We start from the raw sequence: 14,279 nt of genomic DNA, 5'->3' as shown, positions 1-14,279 counted from the left end.
TTCAATCCCTGTTTCATTCACAGTAGAAAAATAAGTCATGTTGAAATGTTGAATAATTCCCACTACCCTTTCCATGACTAGTCACTTGAATTGATTCTAAAGATAGGCTCACCCACCAGTTCATCCTTTAATAACTCTTTACTATAATTGCCTAGGCCATTCATCCTCAAGGGCCTAAATTTTAATTTTGTAAACCATGCAGCTGCCTACATTTCTCCCATGTACTGAAGGTGGAACCTGTTCTCCATGAATACCTCCCCCACTGACCTCTTCCTAGCTATAGCAAGGGTGTACATACTCCAAACTCACTGACATTCCCCTCGTCCAGGAGAGTTTTGGAACACGTCTGAAATGAGAGACCCCTTTACCCTCTCTCCCCACCCCCTACCCCGTAGCTGCCTATGAGCTTTTACACTTAAATACCTGTGTCTTTGCCTCCTAATATTGTCATTTGCTTTCATCCTCCCTTAGTGATACTCCAGAATTTTACCCTCTTTAATTGCTAATCTGTTTTTCCTACTTTAGGGTGATATTATTCCAGCCCCCATATCCTCTTTTTTTCTCAACAAACTTGGAAGTACGTATGGAGTGAGAGGCCCCCTATCCATTTTGCAGTACCCCTACTTTGCCTTTTCCTTGTGTTTCTTCACAAGCGAAGTGAATTTACAGCCTTTATCATAGCCTTGTGGCTTGTGCGATTCAAATGTATTTCTCCACAAAATCACAAACTGTTAAGCATTATGGTTTTTCCAGGTGGCATTTGAATAGCTGAACTTTAAGCTTCTGAATGATAGGGATCTGCTTTTGCCAAATTACTTTCCAGAATGGTTTTACCAATTATATTCCTATCAGTAGTGTAAAAGAGTACCTATGAGACAGTCTTAATAATTTTTTTCTATCTAGTATAGTGACTATAGAATTGATGCTCAATTGGTTGCCAGTTGGTTGGCACATTTGGTTCTATCCTCTAATGATTTTCTTTTTAAAATGTAATCATTCTATCATCTCATCCCCTTCTGACAATAGCAACCATGGAACAGAAGTGATTTTTGAAAATAAATTCTCTCTAATTAACATTATAAATGAACCACCCAACCACTTAACTAAATCCTCATTACAAAGACTATTTTTAATAGCACCAATTCTTGAGGTGTTTTAGAGTGGCATCTTTAGTGTGATCCCTGATACATTAGCTTCTTTCATTTTAACAAACCAGATTCTCATTTTATGCATCAATGCTTGAGTTTATTTACGTTCATAATCTGTCCAGGTCCAACTGCCCTTTAGAAGCCCTGTTCCTTTAGAAGCTTCTGCTGGCCTTGTACCAAAAGTGTAGCCTGAGATAGTACCTGCTACCCTGCTGAAACGGGAACCTTAAATCCCTTACTATTTGCCAACCAAAGATAACCAAAGGCAAAAGTTATAAAAGAAACAGGTTTTTGGTAAATGTAGCTTTTAACTTTAAAAAAAATTTACTACATCATTCACTTTACTTTTTAACTTGTACAGAGACTTAAGCACCTTTAAGTAAGTGCTAGTCAGGTTAATGGAATTGGTTTTATGACAGTACTAAAATAGAACTGGAAGAAATTCTGTTGGCATTTGTATCATCTTATAATTCAGTCAAATAACACTCTTTATATACATTAAGAGAACTGGCTGATTTGCTTCCAAAATTTCATATAGTATATGTGACATTAATGGAATACTGAAGGAGATACTGAAACTTTGGCTGGTGGAGGGGGGATGATATTAAGGGAGCCCAGCCTAGCTGTCTGTGATGACCTCAAGGGGTGGAATGAGGGGAGGCTCAAGAGGGAAAGGATATATGTATAATTATTACTGATTGGCCTTGATGTATGGCAGAGACCATACATCAACTTCCGTATGATGACCTTACACAATTTTGTAAGGCAATTATCCTCCAGTAAATAAAAAGAGTGGGACACTAGTGAAAAATTGTTTTGTGTATTCTGTGTTTTGACCTCTCCAGGACTTTGCTAAAGAAGGAGAGTCCTTCTCTTTCCATAATCTAATTGATATAGTGAAACATTTCTGTATATGAAAGATATAATTGTACCTGTTTGTATCAGATAGGTTGTTTTCTGTTGCAAGTAGTAGAAAACTGATTCAACTGCCTTAACAACAGAGAAAACTTTTAGCTCACGTAACAAGAAGTTTGGAGGTAGAGTACCTCTAAGGTTAATTAATTCAGTCAAATAGTGACCCTGGCTCTTTCCACTTTCTGCTCTGCCATACTCTGCCTATCAGTTTACTGTCTCAGATTAGTGCCCCTCATACTTGCAAGATTGCTGCTGCAGTTCCAGGGATCACGTGCAGATGCCACAATGCCCAATAGAAGAAGAGTATGAACTGTTCTTTTGTGTTCCTTTTAATCAACAATGAAAATTTTCTCAGGAGTCCCACACCCTCACCCTTACATCTGATTGGTTTGAACTGTGTTACATGTATATGGTTAGACCAGTACATTGGCAAGTGGAATAGAACCATAAAGGTAGGTTAGATAAGTGACTTACAACCCCCACCTTTCCCCTCGCCCCCACCCTACACCACATCACATTGCTGCCTTGAAAAGCCAGAGAGTGGGAAAATTTGAATAAAATCAGTATTATTTTAGGAAGGAGGAAACAGTTCCTGCTTTATAACCTCATGAGTTTGTCATCAAGATCAGTTCACTAAAAGATATGTAACAATTTGATGTATATGTTAAATGTAAGATATATTTCTTAATAGGAAAAGTAACATTTTATAGAGTTGTGCAAATGAAAGATGTTGGCTATTTACATAACTATAGATATTTTAGTGTTGAAGGGATGTTAGGGATCCTTTTGGTCAATGGTTCTCAAAGTATGGTCTGTGGACACTTGAGATTCCTAAGATCCTATCAGGAGGAACATGAGGACTATTTGAACAGTAATTTGAAGACTGTTTTGCCTTTTTCACTGTGTTGATATTTGCTCTGATGATGGGTAAGACTGTAGTATAAAACAAATTGTCCCAGTAGTTGTATTCTTCATAGTCTTGGAGGATAAAAAGCCAATTTTATTTAACAGTGTCCTCAGTGTAGCATTGTTTTTTTATTAAATCTTGGCCATTAAGTATAGATATTTTAAAATTTCTGTATGACAAAATGGGGATTATACAGAAAACACTTCTGTATGCTGAAATGATATCATTATTTCTAAAAATAGCCCTTGTGCAATTGTGTGAATTATGGCCTGAATTAGCTGATTTTTGCATGGAACAGATTTTTACTTGAAGGAACAACTGAAGACTTCCCTGGTGGTCCAGTAGTTAAGAATCCTCCTGCCAGTGCAGGGGACATGGTTTCGATCCCTGGTACAGGAGGATCCCACATGCTGCAGAGCAACTAAGCTCATGCACCACAATTACTAAGCCCGTGGTCTAGAGCCCGGGAGCCTCAACTACTGAGCCTGTGTGCTGAAACTACTGAAACCCATGTGCCTAGAGCCCATGCTCCACAACAAGAGAAGCCACTGCAGTGAGAAAACTACACACTGCAACAAAGAGTAGCCACCACTCGCCGCAGCTGGAGAACGCCTACTCACAGCAATGAAGACCCATCGCAGCCCCGACGAAAGAGAACAAGTGAGACTATGGTTATTCAGGCTTGAGGATTTGGCAGGAATTTTCTTGAAAATGAGTAAAATGAGTCTGTCATTTGAAGGAAAGCAACTGGCTGTATTTGTTGCCAGTGACAAAATTTGAGCTTTTCAAGTTAAGTATTAGAATTTTAGAAAGCTTGAATCTTTAATATGGGCTTGACAGCTTCCCCAAACTTAGTCTTTTCTAATGAAATTGGTAATTATATTAATGTGTATATTTTTTGATATTAGGTAATAAAATCTGTCAACAGTTGGAAGTTCTGCAAATCCCAGTGAACTAGTATCTTCCAAATGACTAGTGCATGATGTTACAAAATCATGCATGGCTAAAAGATCGGTTGAAAGACAAAATAGGTCAATCAGTTTTAATGTAATCAAGTACAGAAGTAAATAGATAGCAGATTCTATGTTGCAACTTATCTAAAAGAGTCTACCACTTGCAGAACTTTGGCATAACATCAAAGAATATCCACAGTTATCTTAAGAGGGTATTAAAATACTTAATTTTCCAAATATACAACTGCATGAAGCCAGATTTTATTCATATATTTCAACCAAAACAACATATTGCAACAGAGCAAATACAGAAACAGATATGAGGATTCAACTGTTCCAACCAAAATAACATATTGCAGAAGAGTGAGTGCAGAAGCAGATATAAAGATCCAGCTGTCTTCTATCAAGGCAGACATTAAGGAGATTTGCAAAAAAATATGTAAAACAATCCCTCGTCTCACTTTCTTTGTTTTGGAAAATATAACTATTGATAGTTTTCATGAAAATGCATAATACATGTTAACTTGTAATAAGTTCATTATTGCTTTTAAATGAATAAATATTTTAATTATTACTGTTTTATTTTATATGGTACATATTGATAGATATTAATGCACATAAAAACTCTGGGGTCTTTCAGTGATCTTTAAGAGAGGATAAAGGTCTTAAAGGGACTTCCCTGGTGGTCCAGTGGCTAAGACTCCAAGTTCTTAATGCAGAAGGCCCAGGTTTGACACCTGGTCGGGGAACTAGATCCCACATGCCGCAACTAAAAGTTCTCATGCTGCAATTAACAAACCTGCATGCTGCAACTAAAGATCCCCTTTGCCACAACTAAGACCCAGTGCAGCCAAATAATTATTTTTTAAAAAAAGGATCTTGAAAAGTTTGAAAACCACCACTCTCCAGAGACCAACTCTATCATTTTATAGGAAAGTGAAGTGGTTGATGGAAGATGCTGCTTGTCAGTTGCAGAGGCAGAGAAGTAATATTATTCCAGTATATTATATTCCAGTATATTATCTCCAGTATACCACATTGGCTTATGGATTGGTGATATGACTTTGTCATTTTATTCATCCTAGTAGATGGAATTAGAATATCAAATAGAAAATGTACTAATTGTACTTGTATCTTTCCTACCAAGTTCAGTCTAATTGACAAGTCAGAAACATTCTTACTATTACAAACCACAGCAGAAGAGACACTGATGAAGAAGGGCAATGAACTATAGTTAGTTATTTTTAGGTATCAAATTGGAAATCTCATAAAACCAGAGTTCTTGTCTTACGTACCTTTGTATTCACCACAGTGTATAGACCGTTTCCTTGTATGTAGTTGATTCTCAGTAGCTAGTTGTTGAATGAAGTTTGGATTTCAGGGAAGGGTAGATATATTTGCCAAGAGGGAAGAACTGGAATCAATGATGTCAGTTTATAGGAACTCTTGATATCAATTATTTTCTAACCATTAAGGTATTTAGTAACAGGAATGCCCCATTACTAAAAGTACTTGAATAGAGAGCAGATACTGTTTTGTTGGCAATACCCACAAAGTCTTAATCAACTCAAATTCTATTGTTCTGGTTGTTAGAAGGAAATTTTTTGAGCTCCAATCCTTGTCTCTATAATTTTAAGTAACTCTAAGGTACAATTGGCATAAAATAAACTGCACATATTTAAAGTGTACAATTATGTACACACTTGTGAAACTATCAGTACATTAAATATAATGAACATTTAAGTCACTCCAAAAGATTTTCATCCTCTTGAATAGTTCCTCTTCCTTCCTGCATCAACAGGTAACCACTGATCTGCTTTCTGTACACTAATTTCATTTTCTAGAGTTATATAAATGGAGTCAAATGATAATTACACTTTCTTTGTTTTGAATCTTTTTTCTCAGCATTTCAGTTATATAAATGGAGTCATATGGAATGTACACTTTCTTTGTATCTTTTTTTTCTCATCATTTCCCATTTATCCACATTGTAGTATGTATCCATAGTTCATTATTTCCTGGTTGAGTAGTATTCCATTGTATAGATATACTGCACTTTGTTTTTCTCTTCACATATTGATGGGTATTTGGGTTGTTTGCAGTTTGTGGCTATTACAGGTAAAGCTTCTATGAACATATTAATTTTTGCTTTTTAACAGTTATTTTGTTGAAGCGTAATTTACGTAAAGTGACATGCACTGATTTTAGGTGAACAGCTAATTATTTTTTTAATTGTGTAAAATTTGGTAACCACTATCCAGGTCAAGATACAGACATTTCCATTACTCAAAGCTCCATCTTGCCCCTTTCCTTTCAGTGACTTTTATGTCATTTATTAAAACTTAAACTCCAAGATTGCAAAGATATTTATCATGGTTTTCTCCAGAATATTTATAATTTCAGATTTTGTCTTTAGGACAAATTTTCCTACATAGATCACCAGTTGTTTCAGTACCTTATATTGAAATGTAATTCCTTTTTTCATTGGTTTGGTTTGATGGCTTTACTGAAAATCAGTTGAATGTATAGGTATAGGTCAGAATTTATTAGTCTGGTCTGTTGATCTGCTTGTCTATCCTTATTCCAGTATTATGGTCTCTTCATTATCTTGACATTATTTGTTGTTCAGTCATGTCCAGCTCTTTGTGACCCCGTGGACTGCAGCACACTTGGCTTCTCTGTCCTTCACCATCTCCTGGAATTTGCTCAAACTCATGTCCATTGAGTTAGTGTTGCCATCCAACCATCTCATCATCTGTCGTCCCCTTTTCCTGCCTTCAATCTTTCCCAGCATCAGGGTCTTTTCCAGTGAGTTGCCTCTTTACATCAGGTGGCCAATATAATAATTTTAATTTTGTAGTATAAATCCTTCAAATTTTTTGTTCTTCAAGATTGTCTTGATTATTGTCTTGAATAATTATGCCATATAATTTTTAGATTCATCTTGTCAATTTTTACTAAAAAGCCATTTGAGAGTTTGGTAAGGATAGCAGTAATTCTAAGGATCAGTTTAGGAACAAGTGAAATACTAAAAGTATTGAGTTTTCCAATCTGTGAATATGGTATGTTTCTCCATTAATTTAGATATTATTTAATTAACTTCATCATAGATGTCATGCTCAGCATTTGTTATTTCTTCCTATGCCTATGATTGTATAGTAAATGGTATAATTTTAAAAATTGTATTTTTAGTTGTTGCCATGATAGACATTCATTTTTATATCAATCTTTTTATCCCAAGATATTACTGTTTTTTTTAGGGCATGACTTATATATTGTAAAATATACCCATTTTATGCACACTTCTGTGAATTTTGACAGGTGCATACAATAGTAAGTGTAGTCATTCAAGATACAGAAGAACATTTCTAAGATTATTCATTAGGTTCTAGTAGTTAACTTTGTATTTTTCGTGTACATAATCATACTATCTGCAAATATCTTTGAGATATCGTATCATCTCAATATCTCTTGAGTTATAATTTTTCCTTTTCACCTTTTCAATCTGAATGTCTTTTTCTGCTCTCTGCCTTATTATTACTGGCTAAAACTTTCAGTGTAAGTTTAATGTAAAAGAAAACATCCATTTTTTTTTTGCACTCTTTTGGGGAATATATTCAATGTTTTGCTCTTATATTACCTTTAAGTTTTACACAGTAGCAGATTGAGGAACTCCTTTTCTATTCTTGTTTGCTGGCATTAAAAAATGATGTTAAATTTCATCAGAAATAATTTGTATCTGTTTCAATGATCATATTGTCAGGAACTCAGCTGGGTTGCTAGATGTCTTCATAGCCAATTAAAAAAAAACAAGCCAGAATGAAAATAACATCCCTTTAATTGCTTACTATGATTGATAAGCAAGAGACTAAATCAGGGAAAATGCCAACTCGCCTTCCCTCCCATTTACATTTTTCTCCATGCAGTGACTGCAGGTCTGGCAGATCAGTACAGACTTGGGGGTTAGGTTATCTCACTGATGAAGGAGCCTCAAGCAAAAAGCTCCTGCAGTTTTAGAGACCTAGAGACCTAGGGGAGGAAGAGGAGAAATGCTGTGAATGAAAATGTACTGAATAGTGTGTCAGATGAAGAAAATTGTCTTCAGAGTTTTCCCCTACTTGTTTTGCTATGAATGTTGTGAGCAAGTTTTTATGTGGACATACTTTCATTTTTCTTGGGTAAATATCAAGAAATGGAATTGCTGGGTTGTATCATAAGTCTATTTTAAATTTTATAAGAAAGTGCCAAATTGTTCTTAAAGTAGTTGTACTATTGTACATTCCACCAATGTATAAAAATTCTAGTTGTCTCTCACTCTAGCCTGCATTTACTACTGTAACTCTTTTTTAATTTTAGCTGTTTTGATGTCTGATTATTGCTGTCTCCTTGTAAGTTTTCTTATAGCTCTTTTTTAAAAATTTATATTCAGTAAAATTTACTGTCCATGATGTATGGTCTGTGAGCTTTGATAAAAGCATACAATCTTGTAACCACTGCCATAAACAAGATTCACAACAGTTCCATCACCTCACAGTATTTCCTAATGCTGCTTCTTTGTAATTAGCCCCTCCACTTACCCACAGTTCCTGGTTATTTTCTGATTCTATAATTTTATATCTTTTTCATAATGTATTTATTATAGATCAAATCATTCAGTATGTAACCTAATGAGTTTAACTTTTTTCTCTTAATGTAATACATTTGACATTTATCCATATGGTGTCTATCATTAGGCCATTTCTTTTTTCTTTTCTTACACTTGAGGGGTAAGAGCTCCTATATATTTTGGATCCAACATCTTTGTTTGATATATACAAGTTCTGTGAATATGTTCACCCATTTGGTGGCTTGTCTTTTTATTTTCTTAACTGGTATATTCAGAGAATAAAAGTTAAATTTTGACACAGTTTATCACCTTTTTATGTTTATGGCTTTCTGTGTTCTTTATAAGAAATGTTTGAGTACACCAAACTCACCAAGATTTTCTTCCATGTTTGCTTCTAAAAGTTGAAAGAAAATAGTTTTATCCTTTTACTCATTTAGTTGTTCATGTATGGTATTTAGTAAGGGTTTTTTCTCCCCATGTGTTTAACTCGTTCCAGCACAATTTTTTGACTAAATGTTCCCTTCCTCATTTAATTATCTTGGTGCTTTTGTTGAATATTATCTTGCTATATTTCACTATGCTCACTGTTCACTGAACCCCATGGTAGGCAAGGTGTGAGCTAAGGGGCTGAAAGAAAATGCCAGAAACCACAGGAATTGCAGACACATTTATTCTTTCCTGGCTGGTGCAGCAGCTGTAGCAGCAGTCATGGCATGACATGACATAACACAACACACCCCAACACACACACACACACACACCACCCCCCCACACCCCCCACACACACCCCCCACAGCCCCCCCCCACCTCAGGGCTTTCCAGGTGGAGCTTATATTTGTGTACAGAACAAAAGTAGCCTGTGGCCAAGCAAGTACCTCATGATGTGTATGCTCAGTGCTATAAGTGATTTCAACTGTTACATAATCATTATTTACAAAATGTGGGGCAAGAGCAAGAGGCTGTAAGGCGAGAGAGCCTGACCATCCCCATCTTGGCTAATTTGCTTTTTCCCTACAAATATCAATTAACTGTATGTGGATGGGTCTATTTTTGGACTCTTAATTAAAGTTCCTCCATATATATGTCTACTTTTAAGCTAATAGCAGACACTTCCTAGGTGGTGCAGTGGTAAAGAATCTGCCTCCCAATGCAGAAGACACAGGTGAGGTGAGTTTGATCCCTAGGTCAGAAAGATCCCTTGGAGAAGGAAATGGCAACGCACTCTAGTATTTTTGCTTGGAAAATCCCATGGACAGGGGAGCCTGGTGAGTTACAGTCCATGGGGTCACAAAGAGTTGGACACCATTTAGGGACTAAACAACAACCATGGAATTCTCCAGGCCAGAATACTGGAGTGGGTAGCCTTTTCCTTCTCCAGGGGATCTTCACAACCCAGGGATCGAACCCAGGTCTCCCACATTGCAGGCAAATTCTTTACCATCTGAGCCACTGGGGAAGCACAGACAACAGTGTATGAAACAAGCTATATGTAGGTCTAAGATTTGGTAACTGATGAAAATATTTTAGAAAAACATATAGTTAAGTTTATTTTGAGATGAGGAATACTCTAACTTTCCTTCATGTTGACTTCATAGGAGAAATGCTTGAACAGTGACCCTGTAGGAAATGGCCTTATTTGTCATTAATATGATTTAATTTCAGGAAGCCTTCTGAAATGTGAATCATTTATTTAAACTTTAGTATCCCTTCTGAGTACTTTTCCTAGCTGGCTATAGCCAGGTTTCTATAGTTTTAAGGTCATGTTAATTTTATTGTTTTGTTTCAAAGTAAGCTATACATTTTCTTCAGGTATGGTATGTTGAAAGTTTTTTTTGTCTAGCAAGATTCATATCCCTAGATTCCCCCTACCCCATTTTCCTCCTTGAAGATACTAAATACATTTTGGAAGAAGAAAAATAATAACTTTTTTCTTTTACTTCTTATGGTCAGTTGAATTCCTGGATTTTTAATTTTTTAAAAATTTTCTTTAGAGTGAATGTACTCAATTTATAGTTCATAGTGAATAAATGCATGCTTAGCTCTTAGTCCTCTCAATTCTATTTGCTTGCTTATCTTTTGCAGCCTATTTAAGCATTTCATTTTTCTCCACAGTTGGAGTAAAGATTTTTGTTGTTGTTGTTGTTATAGCACAAGCTTATTATACCTTATCACAGCCTTCATGTCTTCATTTGTATATAATGTATAATGGAAAAAACTACAAACTAATGTTGTAAAATAACAAATGAGATTAAACTGAGAAAGGTCACCTTTCTTAGAGGCAGAAAAAGAGATTCATCTTCAGGGGCTTTTATTTGTTTTCCTGACTAATTTGAATGACACATTTGAATTTTCAGATTGATAACTGTTATATTTAAGACATGAGCTTATAAACTTATCTGTATCCTAGTAGATTATCAAACCCATGACCTCATTTTTCCTCCACTCCATGATTCCCAGATAGGGAAAGAGAAGTATCATTTTTCTTCAGATGGTTAAATCATTATAATTTGAAATTGACAATATGCTAAAAAAAAGTAGGTGAGTCCAAAATCAGGTCTTTCTGATTTCCACGAGGCATTATATACATTATGTTACTCATGCTTTGTTGTCGTGAGTTGTTTTGTTTTGCTTTATTTTTTGTCTTTTGCTTTGCTATGTGGAATCTTAATTACCCAACTGGGGATCAAACCTATGCCTCCTGAATGAAGTGCAGAGGCTTATTCACTGGACCATCAGGGAAATACCACTCAGCTTTATTTTAGAATCAGGTCCTGATTTATTTTTGAAGAAACTGAAAATATTAAATGCAAGAAGGATTAAATTATTTTAGGTTATAATGCTGTGAAAGTGCTACACTCAAAATGCCAGCAAATATGAAAAAACTCAGCAGTGGCCATAGGACTGGAAAAGGTCAGTTTTCATTCCAGTCTCAAAGAAAAGCAATGCCAAAGAATGCTCAAACTACTGCACAGTTGCACTCATTTCACATCCCAGCAAGGTAATGCTCAAAATCCTTCAAGCTTTGACTTGAATAGTATGTGAACCAAGAATTTCCAGATGTACAAGCTGTATTTAGAAAAGGCAGAAGAACCAGAGTTCAAATTGCTAACATCCGTTGGATCATAGGAAAACCAAGAGAATTCCAGGAAAACATCTACTTCTGCTTCTTTGACCACGCTAAAGCCTTTGACTGTTTGGATGACATCACACTATGAAAAATTCTTAAAAGAGATGGGAATATGAGGCCACCTTGCCTGTCTCCTGAGAAACCTGTATGCAGGTCAAGAAGCAACAATCAGAACCGGACATGGAACAATGGACTGGTTCAAAATTGGGAAAGGAGTACATCAAGGCTGTATATTGTCACCCTGCTTATTTAACTTATATGCAGAGTACATAATGAGAAATGCCGGGCTGGATAAAGCACAAGCTGGAATCAAGATTGCCAGGAGAAATACCAATAACCTCATATTTGCAGATAACACCACCCTTATGGCAGAAAGTGAAGAGGAACTAAAGAGGCTCTTGATGCAGGTGAAAGAGGAGAGTGAGAAAGCTGGCTTAAAGCTCAACATTCAGAAAACTAAGATCATGGCATCCGGTCCCATCACTTCACAGCAAATAGATGGGGAAACAATGGAAACAGTGACAGACTTTATTTTCTTGAGCTCCAAAATAACTGTAAAGGTGACTGCAGCCATGAAATTAAAAGATGCTTGCTCCTTGAAAGAAAAGCTATGACAAACGTAGACAGCATATTAAAAGCAGAGGTGTCACTTTGCAGACAAAGGTCGGTATAGTCAAAGCTATGGTTTTTCCTGGTACTCATGTACAGATGTGAAAGCTGGATTATAAAGAAGGCTGAATGCTGAAGAACTGAAGCTTTCAAACTGTGGTGTTGGAGAAGACTCTTAAGAATCCCTTGGACAGCAAGATCAAACCAGTAAATCCTAAAGGAAATCAACCCTGAATATTCATTGAAAGGACTGAAGCTGAAGCTCCGATACTTTGGCCACCTGATGTGAAGAGTGGCCTCATTAGAAAAGACCCTGATGCTGGAAGAGATTGAAGGCAGGAGGAGAAGGGGACGACAGAGGGTGAGATGGTTGAATGGCATCACTGACTCAGTGGACATGAGTTTGAACAAACTCCAGGAGATGGTGAAGGACAAGGAAGCCTGGCATGCTGCAGTCCATGGGGTTGCAAAGAGACACGACTGTGTGACTGAACAGTGAGGATAATGTTTTCTTAATTCTGCTTACGTGTCTATTTTTTCATCTGTATTCTTCATAATAGTTAAAATTCTGTGAAGATTTTAATAGGTTTAATCATTAATAAAATCAGAAATTTTTATGGAGTACAAGAGTGTAGACATACGTTCTCATTAAATCACAGTTAATAGAAATCTGTACTCATAGGAACATTAACATGGTTCATTTTGGGTAGAATAAGGCATAAAGTTTCATATCCTTTTCCTACCATTGTCATTAAAAATGCATTATCAGTCTAAACATCAAATTTTTATATTAACAAAGAATGTCTCTATGATAAATGTTTATCCAAAATTAAATGTAGAAAAAAGATTTGGAGGATGATGAAGAGATTAGGTCCTTATTTTTTTGTTTTTCTTTGTCTATTTTTTCAGCAATCTGTGTTGTTCTTCACCAGCTAATTCATAAACACTTTGAGACCCCATGGACAGTAGCCTGCCAGGCTCCTCTATCCATGGATTTCTCCAGGCAAGAATATTGGAGTGGGTTGCCATTTCCTTCTCCAGGAGATTTTCCCAGACAAGGGATTGAACCCTGTCTCCTGCATTGGCAAGCAAATTCTTTACCAGTGAGCCACCTGGGAGGCCCTAGTTATCTATAGTAAATGTTTATTACTTTTACAATAAACACATTTAAAAAATATTGAATACTAGCCTCCTGGATCTTAGTTTCCCAACCAGGAATTGAACCTGTGCCATCTGCATTGGGAGTGCAGAGTCTTAAGCACTGGACTACCAGGGAAGTCCCTCTGCCATTATTCCTCTTAAAGGAAAACAAGGCTCAGTTCAGTTCAGTCAGTTGTGTCTGACTCTTTGCGACCCCATGGACTGCAGCACACGCAGCTTCCCTGTTCATCACCAACTCCTGGATCTTACTCAAATTCATGTCCATTGAGTCGGTGATGCCATCCAACCATCTCATCCTTGTCCCCTTCTCTTCCCACCTTCAATCTTTCTCAGCATCAGAGTCATTTCCAATGGGTCAGTTCTTCGCATCAGGTGGCCAAAGTATTGGAGTTTCAGCTTCAACATCAGTCCTTCCAGTGAATATTCAAGACTGATTTCCTTTAGGATGCTTTGGTTGGATCTCCTTGCAGTCCAAGAGACTCTCAAGAGTCTTCTCCAACACCACAGCTCAAAAGCATCAATTCTTCAGCACTCAGCTTTCTTTATAGTCCAACTCTCACATCCATACATGACTACTGGAAAAACCATAGCTTTGAATAGTCAGACCTCTGTTGGCAAAGTAATGTTTCTGCTTTTTAAAATGCTGTCTAGGTTGGTCATAGCTTTTCTTCCAAGGAGCAAGTGTCTTTTAATTTCATGGCTACAGTACCATCTGCAGTGATTTTGGAGCCCAAGAAAATAAAGTCTGACACTGTTTTCATTGTTTCCCCCATCTATTTGCTATGAAGTGATGGGACCAGATGCTATGATCTTAGTTTTCTGAATGTTGAGTTTTAAGCCAACTTTTTCACTC

At 36.5% G+C, this 14,279-nt stretch overlaps 1 protein-coding gene across 4 annotated transcripts in view; it reads left to right on the top strand.

Annotated features, from left to right (window-relative positions):
- COL4A5 (collagen type IV alpha 5 chain) overlaps window positions 1-14,279 on the top strand; it is a 253,719-nt gene that overhangs the window by 6,798 nt on the left and 232,642 nt on the right. The gene's annotated exons all lie outside the window — the stretch shown is intronic.

The sequence above is a fragment of the Bos grunniens genome, chromosome X (genome assembly GCF_055505025.1).
Source record: "Bos grunniens cultivar Pamir isolate PY7600 chromosome X, Bosgru_T2T1.0, whole genome shotgun sequence".
NCBI classification, from domain to species: Eukaryota; Metazoa; Chordata; class Mammalia; order Artiodactyla; family Bovidae; genus Bos; species Bos grunniens.
Note: the sequence above shows the minus strand (reverse complement) of the source record. Positions and strands in the feature narration are given on the sequence as shown.